Here is a 25,290-nt window from a genome sequence, read left to right as displayed (position 1 = left end):
ACAGCAGTCAAGGCAAGAGGGATAATTCCCTTGCCTGCCTTCAGGGCTGAATTTCATCACATTTTCTAACACTCCTCCTCCATCTCACTATACATGAACTCGAGAGCCAGCCTTGTTATGGTGTGAGAGTCTGAAGTTTCAGGGATTGAAAGAGGTTGAGGTTGTCTCAACAGTTGCAGATGCAGAGATCTTTCCCGAGTTCTGAGGAAGCTTGCTATAGGAGACCTGGCTGGAGCTGTTGCTAGAACATGAAAGTGGGAGGTCCGTTGCAAGACATACATATTGCTTTTCCTAAGTTTTAATAGCCCAGATTAGGGAGCTTGAAGAAATCAGACTTCAAAGTGCCTGTTTCAATGGCTTATGTTCATCAATGACATTGGAAATTTCACAATGAATACTTGCTTTCCCCTTTCCTTAGATTATCCTAAGCTAATGAGTGAATATGCTCACCTCTTTCTATACTCACTTTTATATGAAGAGAGCAGTGTAGTGAAGTAAATTTATAAGCTTTATTTATTAAACCTATGAAACATTTTAGGAGCATTTATTGAGACACTGGGCCTTGGAATGGAGATGAGAGGGAAATAGAAAGATGGGCAATTGAGATTTCTGTCTATCGAACAGGGAAGACACTGAATATCAATAGCTTTAACATCTCCTCAAATGTGAAAATTTCCATAAGGAGTCAACAGGAAGAAGAAAGAGTTTGATTCTGGATGAAATCAAGGAAGTTTCAACGGATAAGGTGCTGTGGAAACTGGATCTGAATTTTGCAGGTGGAACGAGGTTAATCTAGAAAGAGAAGCTGAAACTGAGATGTGTAGGTAAGTACCATGGGGCATATTTGAGGGTCAAGAGTTGAGGCTATGTCTACAGGGATGTAGGAACACAAGGGAGAGGGATTGGTTCTCAGAAATGTGATTATTGGGGTCTTCCATACATAGCTAGGGAGCTTGGGTATAGCATTAAATGACAATAGTCTACTCACAAGCTTTCAGGAACCAAAGTATTACCCAGATGAAGTGGCAAGGATCCCAGAGGCTCAGAAAATTTCCAGGATTAGCCCAACGTGGCCATTTATTGCATGAGAAAGAAAAGGTGCCTAACAAGATTGATGATATCAGGTCAGAGGACAAAGGTCAGAGGACATGAACCCTTGATTTACATAAAGACAGCATGCTTCTCTCAGCCAAGTGTGAACACATTCAGAGCTCCACCAAAAAAATTTTAAAAAAAATCAAAAACTCATCAAAAGCTTTAGCTTTTGGTTTTGATAACTTATTGTTATTTATGTATTTTTCTTCCACAAGTCAGATCCAATGATCCCAATTACTTTGTAGTGGAAGAGTCCCATGGGTTAGAAGGACTGATTGTGAAATATAAATACAAATGATGACTGTAAGAAAAAAGAAATCTTTGCGGGAATGAAGAAGCAAAATTTACTATAGCTTGAAATGGATAAGTGCTGTCCAATTGGCTTTTTTTTTCCCCCTTTACTGTAAAATATAGAATAGAAAATGCTCCAAGATTTCCTTTTTAGAACTTGGCAAAAAAGATTATAGCAGATGAACACTAGGCAAAAATCAAAGGTGGGGGAGGGAGATTTTGCTCACATGTGAAAGTTTTTAAGAAATCTAGTTGAGTCTGGTTTCAGTATTTGCTGAAGTTTGTGGCTGTGTCAACAAAGATGGGTTAAAGTAAGCAGATTTCAGATCCTAAACGCAGCAACTTGTAGTCTGTAATGGAGAGCAGCTTTAAAATGCTTTAAAATGGGGTTCCTTTTCTTTCCCTCCAGCTGTGCCTAGTGCTTTGGGGAAGATGAATGGGCATGTTCTTTGTTCTGAAGAACCATACTCATCCAGGCAAGTGAGGCACATTGGATTTTCAAAATCTTAGGTCCTTTCACTCATTTTGTAGTGGAGTTAGGGGAAAATAGGTTGGAGGGGGTTGTATCAACATTCAAAAATGGCATTTCAACACCGGAACTACTGTAGCCCAGTTCTCCCAAACAGAATTGACGATCTCAACTGATTGAGATGGAGCAATGATTAAAACATTCATGTCCGCATTTGCCTCTGCAAACTTTGGCCTTCCGTGAATACTGCTATTTATTCTAAAAATTTAGGTTATAATATAAATAGTGTGGGAAAATGCACTGATATCCAGGTGAACTTATAAGTTTTATTTGTGTACCTTCTTGAGTTTACCTATAATTGTGCACCCTGATAAGATTGTCGGTATGTATTTGATTTGTCTTCTAAGCGCATAGCACTGAGAGACGTTTTAGTGAAAGATATCTTCTTAAATGCCTATATATGCAAATACAGTTTTCTGAAGACTGGTTGGGAATTCTGATCTCTTCTTCTCAATGAAATGTTCTACTTTTATTGTGATTAATATGCATTATATAACAATCTTTTATAATCCTAGATAGTGGATGGAAATTTCCTTAGAATATTTTATGTTTATTTACTTTATGTTTATTTTTCCATCTTCTCCATCAACTTTGGAGAATTTTGTTAAAAAAAATTCCAGATCTCAAGCCGGTGCCGGTGGCTCACTCCTGTAATCCTAGCTACTCAGGAGGCTGAGATCTGAGGATCTCGGTTCAAAGCCAGCCTGGCAGGAAAGTCGGTGAGACCCTTATCTCCAATAAACCACTCAAAAACTGGAAGTGGTGCTGTGGCTCAAGCTGTAGAGAGCTCACCTTGAGCTGAAGAGCACAGGGACAGCACCCAAGCCCAGAGTTCAAGCACCATGACCAACCAAAAAAAAAAATTCCAGATCTCTCACTGGTTCTATACAAACAAAGCTCACATTGTGAAGGCAAAGGATTTTTCTTTTTCTTTTCTTTTCTTTTTTAATTAATTTATTTTTATTTTTTTTGTCAGTCATGGGGCCTGAACTCTAGGCCTGGGCGCTGTCCCTCAGCTCTTCAGCTCAAGGCTAGCGCTCTACCACTTGAGCCACAGCGCACCATTTCCAGCTTTTCTGCTTATGTGGTGCTGAGGAATTGAACCCAGGGCCTCATGCATGCAAGGCAAGCACTCAACCACTGAGCCACCTTCCCTCCCAGCCCCTTTTCTTTCTGTTTTTAGGCCATTGCAAATGGAGTTGTGTTCTTGATTTCCCTCTCGGCTTGTGTATTGTTGGTATACAGAAAGGCTACTGATTTTTTTAAGTTTATTAAAATTGTTATTGTAAAGGTGATGTGCAGAGGAGTTGCAGTTATGTGTCAGGTAAAGAGTACATTTCTTTTTGGACAATGTCACCCTTTCCCTCACTCTTTCGCAGTTGGCAAAGGGTATTTCAAGTGTCTTTACAGTAGGAAGTTTATTAACATTCATATGAAAGATTACTTGGCAGAGAGGATTCTGGGAGATGCAGAGGGATGCACTAGGAATCTGTCTCCACCATTGCACTGGCAAAATCTGATATAACTTGTTTGGAACTTGCTTATCTGTTGAAGGCTTGCAACTTGCATGGAAAGCCTTGGTAAGTTGTGGATCATTTGATTGGATATCCACTCCGAACATAGTAGCAGCCACCCATCCCTCACCCTTTGCCCTATGGCATGCCACTGTGTCCCTGAGCAGCTTGTATGCTGCTTCGGAAAAACCACAGAGGCCCCAAGGACATTGCCGCCATTGATGCACCTTCCACATGAGTACAAGCCTTCCACCCCAGTAAACGTGACTTCTGGGTGATTTAAAGGGCTAGAACTTCCCCTTTCCCTTTAAAACTACATATGCAAGTGGAATTAAGAAATTATCATGTATACCCAGGGAAGGCTGCAAACTCAGAAATGACCAAGATGACCTTAAGTTAATACTTCGGGTTGGTCCTCAACACAGAGTCAGTCTATAATAATCATGTGTGTGTGTCTGCATGCGCACGCACGCTTGCACACACACACACACACACACACACACACACACACACACACAAACAAGTGACACACCCTGGGAAGAAAGACAATCTGATTTCCAGAGATCCCATGTTATTAGGTTTAAATGTCTAAATTTCAACAACAACAACAAATCAAAAAGCACATAAATATAAAATTCTTGCCCATTCAGAGAGAAGCACAAACCAAACTGTTTCTGAAGAGACTCGATGCAGATTTATTAGACAAAGACTTTAAGATAACCGTCTTAAAGTGCTCAAAGTACTAAAGAAGCATATAAAAAGCAAAAGAGATGATATATAAACAAAATAAAAATATCAGTAAAGAGTGTTTATAGGGATTACCATTTGTTTATAGATGGCAGAGCTTTGTCTTGTTCTACCTCAGCTGAAAAGATAGTTGTCAGCAAGCTCATGGCTGGTATTATGGGAGAATGGAAGAGAAGGTACTAATGAACTGTGAAGGGTGAGGCCACTACACCGGTGAGAATTGGGCCCATCTAGGGGAGTAAGAACAGATCTACCAGCAAGGAAAGAAGATAAATTTATTTCATTTTGGATAAGTCAGAGGAGTTTAGAGTCTTCAGTGGGGTTGGCCCAGTGTACCTGACTGCTCCTGAGGCCCATATCTTTCAGGACTACACCACATTCCTGGGACACTGCTGTGTGAGTGTCAGGAAAAAGGGGGTGTCATAAGTCAGTCCTTGAAGAATATGGGAAAAGTCTCTCTATGAAGCAGAAAACCAGTTGTAATAAAAGAAAACCCACTTATTATGTTTACCTTTGGTCGTATAACATAGTATTGCAAGTGGGGTGATTGTTTTGGATTAGCCTTAATGGTCTTTTGGTTGAGAAGAGTGGCCTATTGAGGCTGAGTGAGGATGAGACAAAGACGTGGCCTTATTGCTTGGTCCAGGAGAGTGAAATAGAGGGACTGAAGCCAGGGATGATTGATGGCATAAGTGAGAATTCCTACAACAAACAGGGAGGGAGGGCCCCTCAAAGTGTTTTTTGTTTTTGGTTGGTCATGGGGCTTGAACTCAGAGCTGGGATTTTGTCCCTGAGCTTTTTGGCTCAAGGCTAATGCTCTACCACTTTGAGCCACAGCTCCACTTCTGGTTTTCTGGTGGTTCATCGGAGATAAGAGTCTCATGGACTTTCCTGTGTGGTCTGGCTTTGAGCTGTGATCTTGAGGAATTTTTTTTTTTTGTAGTGAAGAATGGCCAATGCATGTCTTCCTTTAACTGATACTGAGAGAAAGTTCTTTCCATCTCACTGTTATAGTTATTGTTACCTTTAAGGTGTAGTGAGATTCCAAACATCACCATCTCATGTTAGAGATGCTCCAGAAAATGCAGGAAAACCATGGTGTCACATGATGGAGATGTGCCTGGCAAAAAGACCTCTGTCATAGGAACTCAGGATGGAGAAGCAGGGATGAGATGCCTAGCACACTGGGAGGCAGAGCAGATCCCTGTGGGCTGATCTTGATAATAAAGGGAGTTTGAGCTCAGAAGAATGAGACTCATTCAGATGGAGGTCATCTCAATTAAGTCAGCATATCTGCTCTAGGGAAGGCTTTGGATGTGTTTGAGTTAGAGAGATTTGCCAGCTTATTATTATTATTATTGTTGGTGTTGTTGTTTTACAAATATACAACTTCATTGTTTGATGCCATGCAACCTGGCACCAGATGCGGAGAAAGTACTTAGGTTTCAAACTTTCCCTAAAGGCTGTGCATGTTGGAGGGGTTTGTTGATAAGATTGGGGAAAGTGGAAGGAAACCAGGCCCCATAGCTCCAGCAAAGCCAGATTGGTGATGTGGAAATGTTGTTTGCATTGTGTTGTAAGGTATTTCAGCCATGAGAAACAGAGAAGCCCCATCTTGAGAAGCTGAATTGGGAGTCTTTATTGGGAAGTTGTCAATTGCAGTGGTGTTGCAAAGACCTACAGCTCCTCCAACACTTCACCCTCAGAAAACTGAGCCATGAGAGCAGAGGAGGAAAGAAAGAGCTGAAAAACAATATTAACAAACCAGCTCAACTCCAATGGAGAGCTGACATGGGACACTATGGTGACCAGAGAAGAGCCGGGAAACAGAAGACAAGGGAGCACATGAGCTGTGGCATAATGGCGCCTGAGCTGGTCTGAGCCTAAATAGTGCCAGAGGCAAGGGGCAGGGTCACAGGAAACTCAAGACTCTTCCAAGTTCAAGGCACAGGACTGGCAGGTCCAGTAACCTATTGTCCAATTCCTCTCCCATGACTCTAGGAATTCAGGCATGACCATCAACTGGGAAGTGGGACTTCACGTTCCTGCACCATGAGGACAAGATGGCGAAAGTTAAACTCAGTTCTCTATCCTCCATGTGGTCAAGATGGCAGAAAGTTAAACTCAGTTCTCTACCCTCCATGTGGTCAAGATGGCACTGGTTAGACCCAGCATCCCCACTTCAATTGGCTGAGCAGAGAGGAAATGGGACCAATGGGATGACAAGATGATCACAGAAAGTAACCATCCTAGAATGTCCCATTCTGAGAACGTAAAATCATTTTGGGACTTGAAAAAAAATGTACTTGGTAAGAGCTAATGACAGTGAAACGCATGCTATGGATGTTCTAGCTGCCAGATTCCCCACACTTAACTCCTCTTTTTTAGATCTGAAGGTCTTAAATGTCCAGTTAGTGCCAAAAACGTCATTTCAGGCTGACATTCCATTTCACCCCCAAAGCTGTCAGATTTGTGTGAGAAGTGAGCAGGACATCAGCTATTATTGGTCAAGACAGTGGTATGTCTGCCAAACAAGGCTTATTTGGGGGAGGGGGTTGGCTGGGAGAAATAGCCTGTATGTGAACAGGAAACATTTACCATGATGTCTTTCTCATGTGATTAGATGGATGTCTGTGTTTCGGACTCCATCTGAAGTCTGGGAGAGGATTAGATCACTTATTCCCAACTGGTCATTTCTCTCTTTGGATGAGAGAATCAGTGCTAATTGATACTTTTTATATTTAATTATACTTAATCTCTTCTGTCTGGCTGCCCTGAAACCAAGAAGAGGAAAACAGTGCTCAACACGCAAATCTTCTAACATAAACATTTCTTAACCTCATTTGCTTCTGGATTGGTCTAAAGATAGAGACTCTTTAAGATAAAAACTGTTTCAAGTGTTTTCTTATCTGTATTTTGATCCTGTTGCTTGAGTTCCTCTCACTGGAAACTGTCTCTGGAATTTCTCTGATGTGAATTTGCTCATTTTCTAATTTGCAAACACTCATCTCTTCTATGTTGGTTATTTATATAATTATTTCCAAGTCTTTTTGTTAATCGATCTCATTATCCATAACCTTTTTGGTCTGGGTTTCTGTCTGTCTCTCTCTTTCTCTTTATGAATGATCTTGGAGGCTCTTGACACAATGCCTTTCTCAGTGTCCTTTTCCTTTAAAACTCTGATGCTTTCCACCCCCTTCTGGATAGTGTCCCTTACTGTTCCTGATTGTCTGCTATTCCTCTTTACTAGTATAGCTATTGATTTGATTTCTCCATAATGTCCTGTACTTTCTCCACCTGGTAACTCTTCCATTTCTCTCTTTTCCTGTGAGCCCATCATTCTGAAGCAGATCTCATCTCCCCTAGTCACTAACTGATGAGCCTTTTCCTTCTGCGGGAGGATAAATTGAGGAAAATGAGGCCTGTTGAAGGCAACTCAAAACATGGCCTTTAGAAACACAGAACCACTATCTTTGCTTCAAAAGGGACAGACAACAGGATGCATTCCTTCCTGAGAGATGCAATTCTCACTCCACGAATGGACATTTATCTTCCAGGATGTATGCCATCCTGAGAACAATGCTTCCTCCAAACTTAAGCAACCTCTTACCCAAAATACAGATAACAGGGCACCTTCAGGAGGATCTGTTTTATGGCAGAATGCATTCTTACCTGGAAAGAATGCAGACATCCAGAAATTCAGAAAGTAACCCCAGGATTGATTACAGCAAAGATAAAACACCTATCTTTGCATAACTTGGACCCTCTGCCTTTATCATATAAATACCCCTAACAGACATGAAGCTGTATATCTCTCTCCCTCCCTTTGAGAGCACCCACACTCTCTTACCAGTGTGCCCCTACCTTTCTATTTGTCTGTTTGTTTGCTTGTCTGCATGCCTGCTTGCTTACTCAATAAAGCTCCGCCAAGTTTTCTTATCATCATGATGTGTCCACTGTCTTATTCTGTAATCAAAGTCAAGGACCCTAAGAGAAGAGTCCCTACCTGTAGAGTGAAACTTATCCTCATCTGCATCCGGTGACACTTCCTTTTATCATCTTGAGAGTTATTGTCAATGGCTTTTATTTGATAATATAGCAACCGAACCTCAGCAATGGAACGGAATAGACATAAAGCTTTGGGAGAGTAGAAAAGAACTCTCACATTTATAGGTATGGGGAATTCAGATATATTAATCCTCATTGATTCTCATTTGCCTCCAAAATGGAGACAAACTAGTCTGTCTATTCTTCCTGGTTTCATAAAGATGAATAAACATGCATAAAAGTCTTTATCATCTTTAGAGTCTCATGCAAGCATAATTTGTTTTATCTGTTATTTAGATATCCCTTGCTGTTGAGTTGTTACATAATCAAAACTTTCTTTTGTTGTTCAATGCAGCCTGTATCTACGCCTTTTCAGCATAACTCAATTCACCTGTTGGGGTACGACTATAATGACATCATATATAAATTTTCTAATTCAGAACTTTCTGTACTTCCCATCTCTACCTCCCAGTCCACTATGCCTACTATCATTAGCCAGAAGTCTGTTATCTTCCTCTTGGAATCATCTAGTAACACTCAAGTTCACTAATTATTTATGGCTGAAGTACTTACTTGACCCTTCAAAAGGCCAATGTTGTGTGTGTGTGTGTGTGTGTGTGTGTGTGTGTGTGTGTGTGTGTGTGTGTGTGCGCACCTGGGGCTTGAACTCAGGGACTAGGCTGGCTTAGAACCATGATCCTCAGATCTCAGCCTATTGAGTAGGTAGGATTACAGGTGTGAGCCACTGGTATCGAGTTTCTTTTTAAAAAAGGGTAGAAAAAGAATGAGAGAGACTAAAAAGTCCAGTGAATTCACTATTGAACACTGGCAAGTGCTCTACCACATCAGCAACAGCTCCATTTGCAACTTATTTTTTTGGTGATTGATTGGAGACAAGAGTCTCACAGATTTTCCTGTCCAGGCTGGCTTCAAATCAAGAGCTTTAGATCTCAGGCTCTGAGCAGCTAGAATTACTGAGTAGCTCCAGTGGGAGCCACTGGCACTTGGCTATAGCTTTACATTTTCATATTCAAAGCATGAGAAGTTCAAGAAATTCTTTTTTCTAAAACAGTTTCCTCCTCAATCAAATAAAGAAATAAAAAGACTTGCTCCGGTGATTTGCCATGTGCACCCAGACTTACTGAAGACTCACATAGTTTGAGGTACCCTTTGGTGAACATCCTTTTTCAAATGTTTTGTTATACTTCATTATGTTGTCAGCTACTTGGGTTTTTGATTGTTTATTTAAGAATAGGTCAAATTGCCAGGCACTGGAGGCTCATGCTTGTAATCCTAGCTACTCAGGATATGTAGGAGGCTGAGATCTGAGGATCAGTTTGAAGTCCACCCAGGCAGAAAAGTCTATGAGACTCTTATCTCCAATTAACAACTCCTCTCCCCCCCCCCCCCCCAAAGGCTAGAAGAAGAGCTGTGGCTTAAGTAGCAGAGCATTGGCATTGAGCCCAAAAGCTCAGGCACAGGCAGCCAGACCTCAAGTTCAAGCCCCAAGACTAACGTGCGCGCGCCCCCTAAGCCCCCCCCCCAAAAATAGATTTAATTATCTTAGCCAGGCAACAGTGGCTCAGTCAGGGCAGTTAAGTTCGTAGAGAATCTTATGTCCAATTAGTCACTGTGGCACAAATGGTAGAGTGCTAACCTTGAGCCAAAAAGGGAGCTCAGGGATAGTGCCCAGGCCCAGAGTTCAAGGCATGGGGAAAAAGCTTAAAGATCCCTTTTAGTTGTGTGATTTCCAAGGGAGGCATAATATTAGAGAATGGTTAGCAAGTGATTGTTCATTTAAGTACTGGTCCATGCTATTTGCTAATTTGGCAAACATTCATATGCCCCATTCTTCATTTGCTCACAGGCATAATTTTATCTACATATCTACTTTGTGGAATGGCATGGTAGATAATAGCAGCCAGCTGCAAGTTAGGAGGAGACTCTGGGTCTGATACCTCTTGTTCTCAAGATGCCATGTGTTTTCTTCTTAAAGCCCTCCAACCATTAACTCAGCACCCCTCTTGAAGCAACTTTACTTTTTCTTTTATTTACAAACATATGTATTTGGGGACAAAGGGCAAAAAATGGTATCACATATTCAAATACTTAGAAGGAGGCAGGGTAAATTACTGAAATAGGATCAAAATTAGATACCAAAGAAGTAGGGGGCTGTGACAAATTCAAAAGCATGCATCCTAATCTAAAACGGACATTTCTGAGCTAAGGATGAGAGTGCACTTCTGTAGTCTCAGCTACTCAGGAGGTAGAGACAAGGAAGATCATGGTTTGAGGCCAGCTCAGGCAAAAGTTAGCAAGAACCTATCTCAAAAACAACCTAGATCCAAAAGGACTTGGGTCATAGCTCAAGTGGTATTGAGATCCTCAATTAAATCCACAGTAGTGCAAAAGAAAGGGGTGGGGGGGAGAAAATAAAAGAAAAAGAACAAAATAAAATAATAAAAAAAATAAAAAGAAAATAACAAAATAAAAGAAGGAAAAAGTATCCTCCATTCAGCTCAGTTTATTGTTATTTAAGTATGTTGGCAGAGTGTTCCCAAAGTTTTAGTATTTTAGAGAAGGTGGAAATGTATTTTATTTTGACATGAAATACGAACTTTTTGGTGTACAATAATTGTTTTTTTGTCGGTCGTGGGACTTGAACTCTGGGCTTGGGTGCTGTCCCTCAGCTCTTCAGCTCAAGGTGTACGTTCTACCGCTTGAGTCACAGTGCCACTTCTGGATTTCTGAGTGGTTTGTTGGAGATAAGAATTTCACGGACTTTCCTGCCCGGGCTGGCTTTGAACCGGGATCCTCAGATCTCAACCTCCTAAGTAGCTAGGATTACAGGCGTGAGCCACCAGTGCCTGGCCAAATAATTTTTTTAAAGAATGAAAACTATGTGAGACCCAAATGGCATTTGGTTCCAGAGACATCCAACTTAGGAATAGCTGCATGGATGATACCAACCAAGTTTGTAGCTTTCCCCCTCAATTGTTCCATGAAATGATTTGCTGAGTTTTCCTACTTTTATTAACAATTTGCTATAAATATACACTGAAAATTATTAGCCTGCTATGTTCTAGAGGTGTTGGTATACAGCATCATGGATTCTTCTAGCAATCTGATGCAAGCACCATTTCTATGGATGATGGATGCAAGGCCCACAGTTGACCTAATCGCCAAAGCCACAGAGCCAACAATGAGCAGAACCAAGATTGAAGATGTTGTATTGCAACATCCTCAGAGAAGACAGACAAAGGCTAAAGTGAGAAATGGAGAACTTCTTATTATGAAACATGTCAAGTAGACAACATGAAAGACAAGCATAGGACTCTGTGTGTGTGTGTGTGTGTATGTGTGTGTGAGAAATGGAAAAGATGTGCTTATCTTTGTGTGTGTGAAATGAAAAAGGCCATGAAACAGAATTATATCTTAACTGGAGGAACCCCTCCTTTTCCTTAAAATCTCCAAGCTAGAAATAGGCCAGGACCCCAGCCAGCTAGTGTCTGGCTTTTATATTCAGTCTATCTGTTTTGACCACCATGTCTCATGAGCTGTCCACTTGCTTATTCCTGCTATCTTTGACTTCCATTTCCAGAAAGCTAGCCTTAGAGAAAAAGATCTTTTGTTTAGGGTCTGAAGTCAAGGCCAAATATAACAGATCCTACTAACTTCCCCCACCCACCAGAGTTTAAAACCAAATTCTCTCTGCCCAGATGGCTGCTACTGAAAGACAGAGCATTCACCCACAGCTTCCTCCTTTTGTGGGCTGCCCCCTGATTATAGCTAATGACTCCCAGCTGTACTGCTCCCAAAGACTTGGGGAAGATGAATCTTACAAAAAATAATTTAATAACTACACTCCTCCAGGGATGGGTGGGGTTGATGCCAATCCAGCTAGAAAATGGCCCCATTCAGAATCTAGCTGGAGGTGTGCCTTTGGACAGGAAGGACAGTGGCAACAAGAATGCTGAAAAAATATCTTGGCATTTGCTGTAGGAACAAGATGAGCTCTGTTTTCTAACTTCAGTTGAAACACATTCACCTACAAACAACGAAATCAAAGGTTGCATCTAGGTAATAGAGACTTCACTTCCAATAAAGAGAATTCGAGAGAATGTCTTTTAGAGCCATGACTTTATCCAAATCAGATATACTGTAAAATCACTCTCTTTGGAGTCTTTTTTTTTGTTCAATAGATTTATATCATATAAAGAAGTATATGACTATAAAACTTTCAAATTTGCCATCTTGGAATTTTCTATTTGCTTCTGAAATGCCATGTTATCTTGTGAGATTGACCTCACATGCTTTGAAAAATCAAAGCTCAAAGACATCGCTCATGAGTGCTACAAAGAACAGACTTGTGGAGATTCTTCTTCTCCTTCTCCTTCCCTTCTTTTTTCCCCTTTCCTCTTCCTTTTTTTCTTTCCTCCTTTTCTTCAACAACAAAATTATCTCAAATGCTGGGGTAAGGAGGAGATGGAGTGAAATAATTTTACCAACCTGGATTTTGACACCTCTCACTCTTTTTTTCTAGAAAATGTTTGATGTCATTTGCTATCTCCTCTCCTCCATAAAGTCTTTCTTTGAAACCGCAGGTGTCATTTATTCCACAGGCCTATGTTGAACATTTGTGAGCTAAGCCAGTTAGAAACATGATCAGATGACTGGTTTCTTCATGGGTCTGTGCCTTGCAGAAACTTCTGAGCCCAACTTCTTACAAGATCAGTTTGGGGAACAGCGTTGTAATGGATACAGGAAGGATATTAAAGTGTATTTTGTAGGCTTTTTTAAGGAAATATGCTTATTATGGCCCTCGTATACTCCTGAATCATTCTAAATTTTTTATTCATCTTGGATTTTTTTGTCATGAAAATGTGTTAAAAATTGTCTGAAATGAAATTGTTAATAAATGAACATAGAAATAGGAAAACAACAAAGTTCGTAAGCAGGCTTGGAGCCAGTTTTTTTTTTTTTGATTAAGATATCCTCAATATCTGATACAATGTTTTTCTCATAAGGGATGCTCAATTAGTGGATCGGGTTGAGTCCCATTTGTGAGTTGAACCTGCAATCTGCTGGTTAGAATAGGCCTTACCAAGAAAACTAGTAATAACAGATGCTGGTGGGGATGTGGCCCAATGTGAATGCTACTGTTGATGGGAGCGTAAACTGGTTCAACTACTCTGGAAAGCAGTATGGAGGTTCCTCAAAAGACTACAGATAGAGCTCCCCTATGACCCAGAAATCTCATTCCTGGACACTAACCTAAATGATCACAAACAGGCTATACTAAAACTACCAGCACAACTATGTTCGTTGTAGCATTATTTACCATAGCTAAGATATGGAACCAACTCAAGTGCCCTGGATCAAGAAAAGGTGGTATATATACACAATGAAATTTGATGCTTCCATCAGAAACAATGACATTGCCCCATTCATAAGGAAATGGAAAGACTTAAAAAATCATATTAAGTAAAGTAAGACAGATCCAAAGAAACATAGGCTCCATTGTAATAATTAGTATATGCCTGGCATAGTCCTAGCAGAGGATCATAATAGCTTAATAGCTATGTACATATGACTATATAAAATGGGGCTAATTGAAATGAAATCCAAGATATGGAACCACGAGCATTTTTTAATGTGCTGTGTGAAGTTATTTATTTTTTCTTTCATTTTTTTCCATTGTCACTGTTTTTGATTTTGCTACCCTGTGTTTTGTATATATGTTTATCTGATTTGGGGACGGGAAGGGGAATAACAAAGTGGTGAGACAAAGGACAAAGGGTGAATCAATGCAACAGCAATACTCACAAGATTATGTGATGGAAATTAACTTTACAACTTGAGGGGGAAAGGAATGGAGGGGAGGGAAAGTAGGAGAAAATGAAAGAAAAGGTAACACTGTTTGACAAGAAATGTACTTACTACCTTACTGTAACTCCTCTGTACATCACCTTTGCAATAAAATAAAATAAAAAGAAACATATACTGGTATGTACATATACATTTGTAATTATCAAAGAAAGTTTGCATAATATTTCTGACTGGCTCTAAGAGAAAAGAGGAGAATGTCAACTTCTATTTTGTTTTGGTTTTAATATTCTTTTCATCTTTAAATGCATTTTAAAAGATAGGAAGTAAAGTCTCAGAAGGACCTTGGAAAGAGTTTTGGAGCATTTTCTATCATTTTAATATTATGTAACATGATTAGAAGACCACACATTTGAAAATTTGGAACTCTAGAATATCCATCTTGGCTTTGAACTATCAGATCTTTGGGAAAGGTTGGCTCTGAACAGTTGACTCATTTGTCTTTCTGTTCTGTCCCAGAATCCACTTCAGCATGCATCGTACCTCCCAGTGGTTCAGAGACCATTAAAAAGGTGGGCTTCTTCTTTATGGCTCCTCTCAGCCTAACTCCTTCAAGTATGGAGAAAATATTCAGGTTGTTGTCTCAGAAATCTCCAGAAGGGCTGGCCCTCCTATCTTTTATGAGCTCAAAAAGTGAACAGTAACCTACTATGGGAAATTTAATGTAAAATTCTGACTTCAGTGGAATCACTCCTCTCAATAACTAGTATATGTCTGAGACAAGCAGAAAAGGTCAGATAAGTTGATGTTAGGTGAAATGAACCCCAAGATAAATATTCAAATGTTTTTTCTTTCATGTGATTGTTTCTAACATATTTATAAGATGATTTCTTTGTTGCTTTGTATGTTCCCCCACGGTATAACCCCTGTTTTCACTGTATTTGATGTTGGTATAATTTGTGGAGGGGAAGGGAAAAAACAAATTGTTTAAATAGGGATACAGGTGGACCCATTGCAACACTGAGATGAACAAGTCATGTCGAAAAATGAACTTTACAACTTTGGCCAGGGGTTGGGGGGTGGGGGGAGGTGGGAGATGGGAAGGGATGAGAAGGGGAAACAAAGGAGGAGGCAACAATGCTTGATAAGAAATGTACTCATTATCTTGCCCATGTAATTGTAACCCCTCTGTACAGTATTTTTACAATAAAAAAATATGTTATAAGATCCAGGAAAAAAAAGGTTGCAGAGTATAATGAATGGCCAGTATTTTTACCAGACAAAACTTCACACTATGCAGGGGTCCCTCCTACCTTTATTCCCTCCTTACTTCTTTTTTCCTTTTTAATCTGTTTTTTTTTTTTGCTTTTCTCTCTGTCTGTCTGTCTGTCTGTCTGTCTGTCTGCCTGCCTGCCTGCCTGCCTGCCTGCCTGTCTGTCTGTCTGTCTGTCTGTCTGTCTCTTTACCTTCTGTTTTGTTATTGAATGAGGTATGGGCTTCACAAACTTACATTCCATTATGTCACTAAACTATAATCCTATGATGGAGGTGTCATGGGGTCATATTGCCCCCACCAGAATTTGAAAAGTGTGAATAGACACCACAGACCAAAAACAGCTGGAGTTGGAGCATGTGGTAGCCAGATCTTAGCTGGACAGTCTGTAGAATGGTTCCTGATATGGAGGCTTTCTTGCTTTTCCTAATATCTGATTGGTTACTTCTTCCATAGTTTCATGAGCTCTTTCAGTATCTTTTTAATATACTAATTGTTTTGATCACATTAGCCAGAGTTCATTTATGTTGTTTGAAATTGAAGAGCTTTATCGTATTGGACATACACACTATCACAATTTCACACTAACCCTGCTAAGCAGCCATTTTTCTTCACACTTCACAGAGAACTTTGTGAACTTGGAACTTTGTGAAGAGATGTAATTTGCTTAAGATCATATAGTCAGGGCAAGGAAGAGCTACTGATTAAAGCAAATTCTATCTAATGCCTCACATATTGCATAGGCTAGCTATACTTTAATGGCTTAAAATAAAGAGAAATGAGCTGTTGGGGAAAATATGTAATATGTTTTGAGACAACTCACAATGCTTGAAAGCCTTAAGATATAAACAAGCTTTAAGAATCAATGAGAAGCTGGGTTCTGGTGGCTCACACCTATAATCCTAGCTACTCAGGAGGCTGAGATCTGAGGATCGAGGTTCAAAGCCAGCCTGGGCAGGAAAGTCCATGAGACTCTTATCTCCAATAAACCACCAGAAAACTGGAAGTGGTGCTGTGTCTCAAGTGGTAGAGTGCTTGCCTTGAGCTGAAGAGCTGAGGGACAGCACCCAGGCCCAGAGATCAAGCCCCATGACTGACAAAAAAACAAAATAAAGAATCAATGAGGAAAACATTTAACATGCTAAGCATTGACCAAGAACATAACCGTTTCTCAGAGAATTGGCAGTAATTGAAAAGTGCTTAAACTCATCAATAATATAACAAAACTTTGTTAAAACACTGCACTCCATTTCAACTGTATTACTTATTGACAAAAGAATTATAAAACTAAGTTTTTTTAAATTTTATTTTATTGTAAAGATGCTGTACAGAGGGGTTGCAGTTACATGAGTAAGGTGATGAGTACATTTCCTGTTGACCATTGTTACCCCTTCCCTTGTTGTTCTCCCACTATCCCTTCCCTCCCCTGCCTCCTTCACTCCTCCCTCCCCGCCCTCTGAAGTTGTAAAATTCGTTTCCAATATACTGTCTTGTGGGTATCATTGTTACAATGGGTCATCCTGTGTCCTTGTTTCCAAAATGTATATACAAGATGCAAGGTACCAAAATCAAGTACAGTGACAACAGGGAATTATACCATAGGGAGAAGAACATATAAAGGAAACAAAACCACCACCAACAACAAAGAAAGACCTCTTGTGTCCATATCTTGGGGTTCATTTCACCTAACATCATCTTATATGATCATATGTACATAGCTTTTGAGCTTTTCTGCCTATCTGATAAAATTATCGTAGATGTATACTAATGATTGCAAATGAGGGAAACCATGGGACCTATATTTCTTTGGGTCTGGCTTATTTTACTTACTATGATTTTTTTCAAGTCTTTCCATTTCCTAACAAATGGGATGATGTTATTCTTTCTGATGGAAGTATAGAATTCCAATATTCAGATATATCACATTTTCTTGACCCATTCATCTACTGAGGGGCATCTGGGTTAGTTCCATATCTTAGCTATCATGAATAATGCTGCAATAAACATAGTTGTGCTGGTAGCTTTAGTATGGCCTTGCTCCATTTCTTTAAAGCATTTTATTAAAATTTTTTAAGAAAATCATCAAGAATATTTGGAATAATATTTATAACAGCAAAAGTTAGAAGCAAACTAAATGTTTAAGGATATGGAAATAGTATAGATTGGGTAAGAACATTTGCTATTAACTTTTAAAAAAACCTGGCCTCCCCCTTTCCAAGCCTTCATCCATTTCCAGTCTCTATATGTCATCAAATCATCATTCCACTCTACTATATCAGCTTGATTAAAAGTTGGGCATATTGGCACATGCCTGTAATAACAGCAAATGGCAGGAGGATCTGCCTTTTTTGCATATTGAGACCCTGTCTCCAAAACAAACCAACAATGGACCTTAGGAAATAGGATAAAAGGTGGATCATGTTGTGTTTATTTTATTTTAATTTGAGAGAATATCTGAAGATTTCTAAGAAACCATCAGCAGCTAGGATTACAGGCATGAGCCACTGGTACTTGGCTTAACTAACGTATTTGTTAGTTTGAGTCAATACTATCTGCATAAAAATCACAGAAAACAACTGAAGGTCAAATGTAGCTTCTCAATTGGTGTGATTTCCTCCTATAAGCCAGAGGCTTGCATCTTCCAATTTCATTTCATTTATAGAGACACTTTGCAGAAGGCAAGATCAACTATGCTGGAATTTGTGCCCAGTGGAGTCTCCAAGAAGGTTGCTTGGAGATGAAGACAATTCCCTCGATGGATTCTGATCTCTGAGACTTCAGAGGCATATGTAATTTGAGAAGGGATGTAGGTGGGAAGTATACTTTTTGAGAACTTTTTAAGTTCTCTAAACTTGTGTGTGTGTGTGTGTGTGTATGAGCGCACACACGTATACTTGAAATTTTTTGCCCAAGGTTAGTTCTCTGCCAGTTGAACCAGAACTCCATGTCAGGATTTTTGGTGATTAATTGTTGAAGGTCTCACAAACTTTCCTGCTCAGGCTAGCATCAACCCATAATCCTCAGATCTCAGAGCAGCTAGCATTACAGGCATGAGCCCTGGGCTCCAGGAGTGAAATTCCTTTTAATATCTCTTCCATGACATGAACCCTCAGATTTTCCATGTTCAAATCATTTTCCATGAATGAGGCCTGATATTTCTACTCCCTCTGGCGGACCAGTTTACCTGCCACTCTCTCTGTCTTTTTTTATAACCTAAATTTGATTTTTGAGGGATTTAATCTCATTCTTTAGCACAAAATTATTTTTCATAACATCAGGAAGAAATATGATAAGCTGCTCTAGTTTCTTAACATTTGCAAATTTAATTCCCACTTCATCAAAAATGGGCTCCTGTCTAGAGATAAACCCAGATGCACTGAGTTGTTCAAGTCTTAAATGTCTCTACAGCTTGTTGAAGCAATCGAATTAAAAGTCTTAATGGGTGCCGACTTCCTTGCTTCCTCCATGTTCTCTCTGCAGTTGGACCATTTATACTTGAGCTTTTGCCACATCTGGTAGGAGCTCAGCAGTTGCACACCCCAGTCTCCCTGTTTTAAGATACTATCTCCCTCAGGGTTTCTCTTTATTCATGGAACCCGCAGTCACTGCATGCTTTGATTGAAAAGAAACAGGGTGAGTAGGGGTGCTGGTCTCAGGTACTTGGTGTACAGCCTAGTTCAGACATTAGTTAGATGAATGATTATTGACCTTTTAACTTTTCTGGCTTTTGATCTCCTTTTACTTACCTTGAAGAACTGTTGAGATTCAACAAAACAATGCATACACAGTATCCACTATAACAATTTGTGTTAGGAACAATCATTCTGTCTATTTTTTTCTACTTATCCCTATGAATTTACCCACAAATCAAGAAACAGAAATCTCCTATTCAAAGAAGGTTTATTCAAAACCTTTTTCTTTATTCCTCCTCTCTATTCTCTAGGCTGTTTTTTAGTTGTCAGTGTTTTCTTTTTTTCTTTTTGTTGGTCGTGGGGCTTGAATGCTGGGCCTGGGCCCTGTCCCTCAGCTCTTTAGCTCAAGGAGAGTGCTCTACCACTTGAGCCACAGTACCACTCCAGTTTTCTAGTGGTTAATTGGAGATAGTCTCACAGACTTTCCTGTCTGGGCTGGCTTTGAACTGCGATCCTCAGATCTCAGCCTCCTGAGTAGCAAGGATTACAGGTGTGAGCTACTGGTGCCTGGCTATTCATGTTGTCTTTATTTTCTGTATTATTATTATTTTTATAGATAGTGCTTGTTCTTAAGGTTGTACATATTTAAACATTTTTAATTACACAAGGGGTTTTCATTGTGGCATTTACAGCACACATATAATTCATCCCATCTGGATTGTTCTTTCTTAACTTTCTTTTTAAGATTTTGGTGTTTGTTTCTTTTTTGGGGGTGCTATTTTCATACACATCTACATGGTACCACTTAATGTTCACCTCTTGTCACTCCCTATTTTCCTTCTCTTACCAACTAGTTCCCCTCCAGTGTCCCTTTTACATATCATTGATACGTGCTTTAGTGTGTTTTTGTATTGTGTAGCATGTGCAGCCTGAAATTCATCTTGTTTGTCATTCTGCATAAGCTGTTCCTTGCGTGATCTGTCTGTCCTGAGTACCCGCCCTCACAGTTGACTTGGTCACAAAATTCAGTTAGCCAGGTGCTGGTGGCTCATACCTGAGTATTCCAGTTACTTAGGAGACTGAGATCTGAGAATCATGATTTGAAACCAGCCCAGGCAGGAAATTTATCTCTAAATAACCAGCAAAAGGCCAGAAGTGGATGTGTACTTCAAGTGGTAGAGTGCTAGCCTTGAGCAAAAAAGCTCAGGGACAGTGCCCAGGGCCTTGATTTCAAGCATAGGACAGGGACAAGGAAACAAAACAACAAAGCAAAAAACCAGAAAAAAATTCAATTGTAATGGAAGTAAGGCTTCTTAGCATGGAAGACAACAGAAGACAAATACTGAGATTTGAAGAAGCATGGCGGTGATTTACTCTTAAGTTTTCTACCAGTCCTCTTGGAAATCAAAGAGCAATCAAAAGGAAAAAAAAACCCAAACACACCACAGATTCCATTTTCAGTGGAATTAGGTAACCTAGGAAGTTCTTCAACTACAGAAATATATACCAGCTGTCCAGTGCTCCTGAAAGCAATGGAAGTCATCAGGAAGCTTCAGGGTCAGTGGCAGTGGACAACAAGAAGATGTTGAAGAAGACATTGGCTGTGGTGAATCTCAGAAAACACCGTGATGTTCACTTCTAGTGGAGAAGGCCCCCTTTAGCATGGCAACTGTAGTGAACATGTCAAATTCAGGCTGGCCAGTTCATCCCAGTCTGTGAGAAGAGCCCTAGTTTTAGCACTGAAAGTCTCATATTTTAGGAATACGCCACACCCCATATCCTGAGCAAACTGCCATATGGCTCATTCTTGATGAGCTATAATAAGCTTTAGCATTGTGGGGTGATGGGAAAACTCTGGGGCACATAGGTGGCAGACTAAAGAAAATCTGAGCAAACCCCACCCCCAAAATGCCAACAATCCCAAATGAAGAACTACCTTGTACTGGTGACAATGGCTGGTAAGACAGCAGGAGATCAGATCATGTAAATAAAGGCATTCTAAAAAGCCAAAGGGAATGATGCTGAACAGAGGTAACGTGATAAAGGAACAGAGTCTGCCGTAATAGAGGAGGAAACCCAGAAGTTGTAAAACGTGCAACCCAGAGACCTCAGTTCTTCCCTTCTGCTCTCTAGTAACTGGTCTCAGAAAATCAAACTCATTCAAATATGAGTCATATAAAGAGTTGGCACAGCATCTATACGGAGAGATCAAGAGAGAGATCTATGAGACTGTGGGAAAGAATAGCAAGATTTTCCTGTAGATGAATTAAATGAAAGAATGTTAAAAATTCTAAGCTAGCATAGTATGAATTATATTAAAAAAAACCCCACAGTGTGGTAATAATGCAAATATACAAAACAGAAATACCTGGACTCAGCACTAAGACAATAGAAAGTGAGCAGCACATGGAAGAAGGAGCTAAAATGGATTTGGCAGAGATTGTGGGAGTTATTTCAGAAGTGAAGCCCAAGTTAGATGGCACACAAGGAAAAGAAGATCCACTTGAAAATATACAAGGGATAAAGGAGCTAGACATGAGATAAAAGAATGAAGTGAACAAGAAATCTAGAGGTAAAAAGAGCAAGAGATAACCATAATAGGAATAAAATATAAGCAAGAGAGATCAAACATGTACACATGAAACCTTGTGAGAAGAAAAGCTTAAGAACAGAAAGTACTTAAAATATATACAAATACTTATAAATATATTTGTAAGCTGGGCTCTGGTGGCTCATGCCTGTAATCCTAATCCTAAGTACTATGGAATATGAGATCTGGGGATTTTGGTTCTAAGCTAACCTGGTCAGGAAAGTCTGTGAGATTCTTATCAATAAACTACCAAAAAAAAAATGAAAAACTTGAAGTGGAGCTGTGGCTCAAGTGGTAGAGCACTAAAGTCTAATAAATTTTAGGATATGTCTTTTTGCTGACTTTTCCAGATCAACTTTCTCTAGTACTTAGTAAACCCTATTAAATATATAGATTCATGCCATAATTTTTCAGAAACATATGTATGTACATACATACAGATATATGTATACATATAAGTGTGTATATATATATATACATACATACATATATATATATATGTATATATTTCTTTTTTGCTGGTCTTGGGGCTTGAAGACTGGGCCTGGTGCTGTCCCTGAGCCTCTTTGTGCTCAAGGCTAGCGCTCTACCACTTGAACCACAGCACTATTTCTGGCTTTTTCTGAGTAGTTTATTGGAGATAAGAGTCTCATGGACTTTCCTGCCCTGGCTGGCTTTGAACTGTAATCCTCAAATCTCAGCCTCTTGAGAAGCTAGGATTACAGGTGTGAGCCACTGGCACCAGGCTCTTTTATTATTTAAGAAGTCCCCAAGATATAATATCCACAGATTTGTCCACTGCATACTTTGGGAAGCACAACTGTGATATAGCTGAAAAGCCATGAACTTTGGAATCAAGCAGAACTCAGCCCCATTCTGCACTGATATGCATTGATGGTGAAAATTTAATATATTAATATAATACCCATACATGATTGGTTGTCATATATTACCAAAAATGTGAATAAAGTACTTAGCAAAGTGCTGGTCCCATTATATGTATATATGTATATATATGTATATATATAATATATATAATGGCCCATAATATATATGTGGTATATAATAACAACTAGTCTTATTATTACTATTTTGTGGTAAGAAATTTTATTAGAGTCAAAAATTAATCTCAATAACAAAACATCCCTGAATCACAAACAGCCATCTGTTTTGAACAACATTCATACAATGAAACTCCAAAGAGGTTTAGATATCCTCTTAAAACTCTCCATAATGAGATTTGGCACACACAAAAGAAAAGCCATTAATGACCTAATTGTCAAAGCTAATGGCCTGTGTTCATTCATCTTCTTATTTATTCCCTTTTTGGCATGAAAAGCTATTGACTATTTTTAATTCATTTGCATTCTTCAGCAATATTCTCCCCTGGTTTTCTTTTTAATACAGACATCTTTGCTGAGTCAGGATTTTAAAGCAAACTTCACCCCTCTCCCCCTACTTCCTGATGGGACTTTATGATCAGTAGCCAAGTTGCCACAGTTCAGCAAACCTTTATTCTGTACAAGTGCATACTTGTCTTTCTTTTAGGTACAAAAGTAGTAGTGACAAGAAAGATTGGAGCAGTGGAGACTTCTTGTGATTACTCACAATTCATTTTTCCTCTTTCTTTACACACTGGAAATGTATGCTTCTCAGGAATTGGTCTATGTAACAATTTCTAGCAGTAAAATAGGAAGGCAAATGATGTGAATGTAAATTATGATTGAGCCATATAAAGTCCAGTGTCCTATTTTTCCTGGGCTCTCTTCCCAGGCTGCCACAATCCAGAATTTAATATCTTGAGTTTTCAATGTCACAAGGTTGGGCCCAGGATCCCCGGAGGAGGAAATTCCTACTGAATTGCATCAGATTTTGCATGCATGAGAAAGAAGATTGTACTAAGCAGCTGAAATTTCAGTTAAGATAATACACTATTTTTTTCTGCATTATCTTACTCTAAACCAAATACAAAGTACTTAGAGGAAATCTGTGATGGAGTAATCACAGGATATTTCCACAGCCTTGAGAGGTGGCAGTGAACTTACTCTGAGAGAGGATGATGTGATTTCTTGATTCTAACTTATCTCTTTCCATTTGTCTCCTCCATCCCTAGATCCAACTTTGAGTTTGTGCCAGAAGAAAGAGGATCACTTTGAATAGCACTTTGTTAAAATTATTATAAAGAAGAAACCCATGAGGGAGCATTCTCTTTTTATTGGCTCAAGATTTCAATGCAAGACCGGCTGGGAAGAGGAACAGTATAGACTATTTAATATGTACTGAGTCAAAACCATTAGAGGCACATGAATTGGTGCAGGAAGTCAGCTAATTCATTTCCCCAAAGGCCAATTAGCCAGTAGTTTAAGCTTTGTGGGTGCTGTCACAACAGTTGAAATCTTATGACAGCACCTTTAGACATGTTAACCTACTGCCATGTTTCACTAAAACTTTATTTAAAGTCTGAATCTAGCCTGCATAACACAATTTCCTAAGAGGTTCAAGGCTTGGATGGAAGACCCGAAAAGAATGCTAAAGGCTTAGATATGTCTTTGTGGGAAATGAGAGAGAGTACAGCTCAGAGACCAGGAAGTGGATACAGGTGCCACCAAAGATCCAGTTGACAGGAGAAAGTGTGTGCTGGCTTTCTTTGTGCTGTTTTGTTTCTAGTGATTCTGAGTTGCTTGTCTCTGTGACCCCAAAGTATTACATACATTTGTAGCCAATCAGCATTGTTTTTACCATCTAACTGGTGGATTAAAAAATTACATTGAATACTTGTTTTTATATTGTTATCTTTAAGTAGATCTGCAAAGGGGGGGTCTCAATTCAGCATAGCAATTTATGAGTATAATGCACCTGGATCAGTGCCACTCCTTTCATTGTCTTCCCCCATTGCTCCCACCTCTCCACTCCCTTTCAATTTATTTGGCTCCATTTTCACATATGTAAATTTTGAAGAGTTGGTGGATGATTTGAGGGCCCAGTTTCCCCTCAATTTTCCGCTATAGGTCATATTCTTTACCTGTAGGCATCTACTCCTCATTTGTGTAGTACTGTGAGCAACATTTCCCTAAAATACTGGTGAATGTGCCAAGGCTTATCTTGCCCTGAGAGGACTGGTAACTGATGTATTAGCTGTTGGCTGGTGAGTGGAGCTGAAGTTACACGGTGATCATGACTCCACACACCCATAGCCACTCTTTTATCTGTCCCCATCCCCTTCTCCTGTCTATAGAACAAACACAATGACAACAACAAAAATATCTTTGACTTCACATGGTTAACACAACTGACCAAATGGATGGAGGAAGTGAATGAAGTCAGTGTGAGGATGAGTCACTGTTCAACAGTCATTTATGCTCCCTCCTCCTCCAGACCTCCTCCTGACTTGAGAGTGCTTAGGACCCAGCCCTCCTAGCCCTTGGCCACATCCTCAAGGTCTGTGTGCAAAGGGAAAGTAACTTGGAAAATGGGTTGTTTGTTCCTGGTCCACCATGTTAAGCTGCAGCATTTGGCCTAATAAGGAGATGGTAGTTTATAGGGCACAGGTAAGTGGGTGAGTGGGTTAGTGGTTTTCTGGAAAGGAAAAGGACACACATGCCAAACCCCACACAACTCAGTTGTAGTCTTGAGTCATCCTAGGGAGTGAGAGACTTCAACTAGGAAAAGCCTGTAGGAGCTCACGTTCACCTTACCCCCAGAAGCTGTTGTCCAAATTCATTCAAGAGAATCACAGACCTGAAGTT

At 39.7% G+C, this 25,290-nt stretch overlaps 1 long non-coding RNA gene across 1 annotated transcript in view; it reads left to right on the top strand.

Annotated features, from left to right (window-relative positions):
- LOC138828414 (uncharacterized) overlaps nt 1-24,257 on the top strand; it is a 28,136-nt gene extending 3,879 nt beyond the window's left edge. Inside the window, exons 2-3 of the long non-coding RNA XR_011372244.1 lie at nt 683-824; nt 23,658-24,257. This is a non-coding gene — a long non-coding RNA (uncharacterized lncRNA). The remainder of the gene's footprint in view (nt 1-682; nt 825-23,657) is intronic.
- The last annotated feature ends 1,033 nt before the right edge of the window (nt 24,258-25,290 follow it).

The sequence above is a fragment of the Dipodomys merriami genome, unplaced genomic scaffold (genome assembly GCF_024711535.1).
Source record: "Dipodomys merriami isolate MVZ:Mamm:240054 unplaced genomic scaffold, mDipMer1.0.p SCAF_16, whole genome shotgun sequence".
Taxonomy (NCBI): Eukaryota; Metazoa; Chordata; class Mammalia; order Rodentia; family Heteromyidae; genus Dipodomys; species Dipodomys merriami.
The sequence above is the reverse complement of the archived record's forward strand: the minus strand, read 5'-3'. Positions and strand labels throughout refer to the sequence as shown.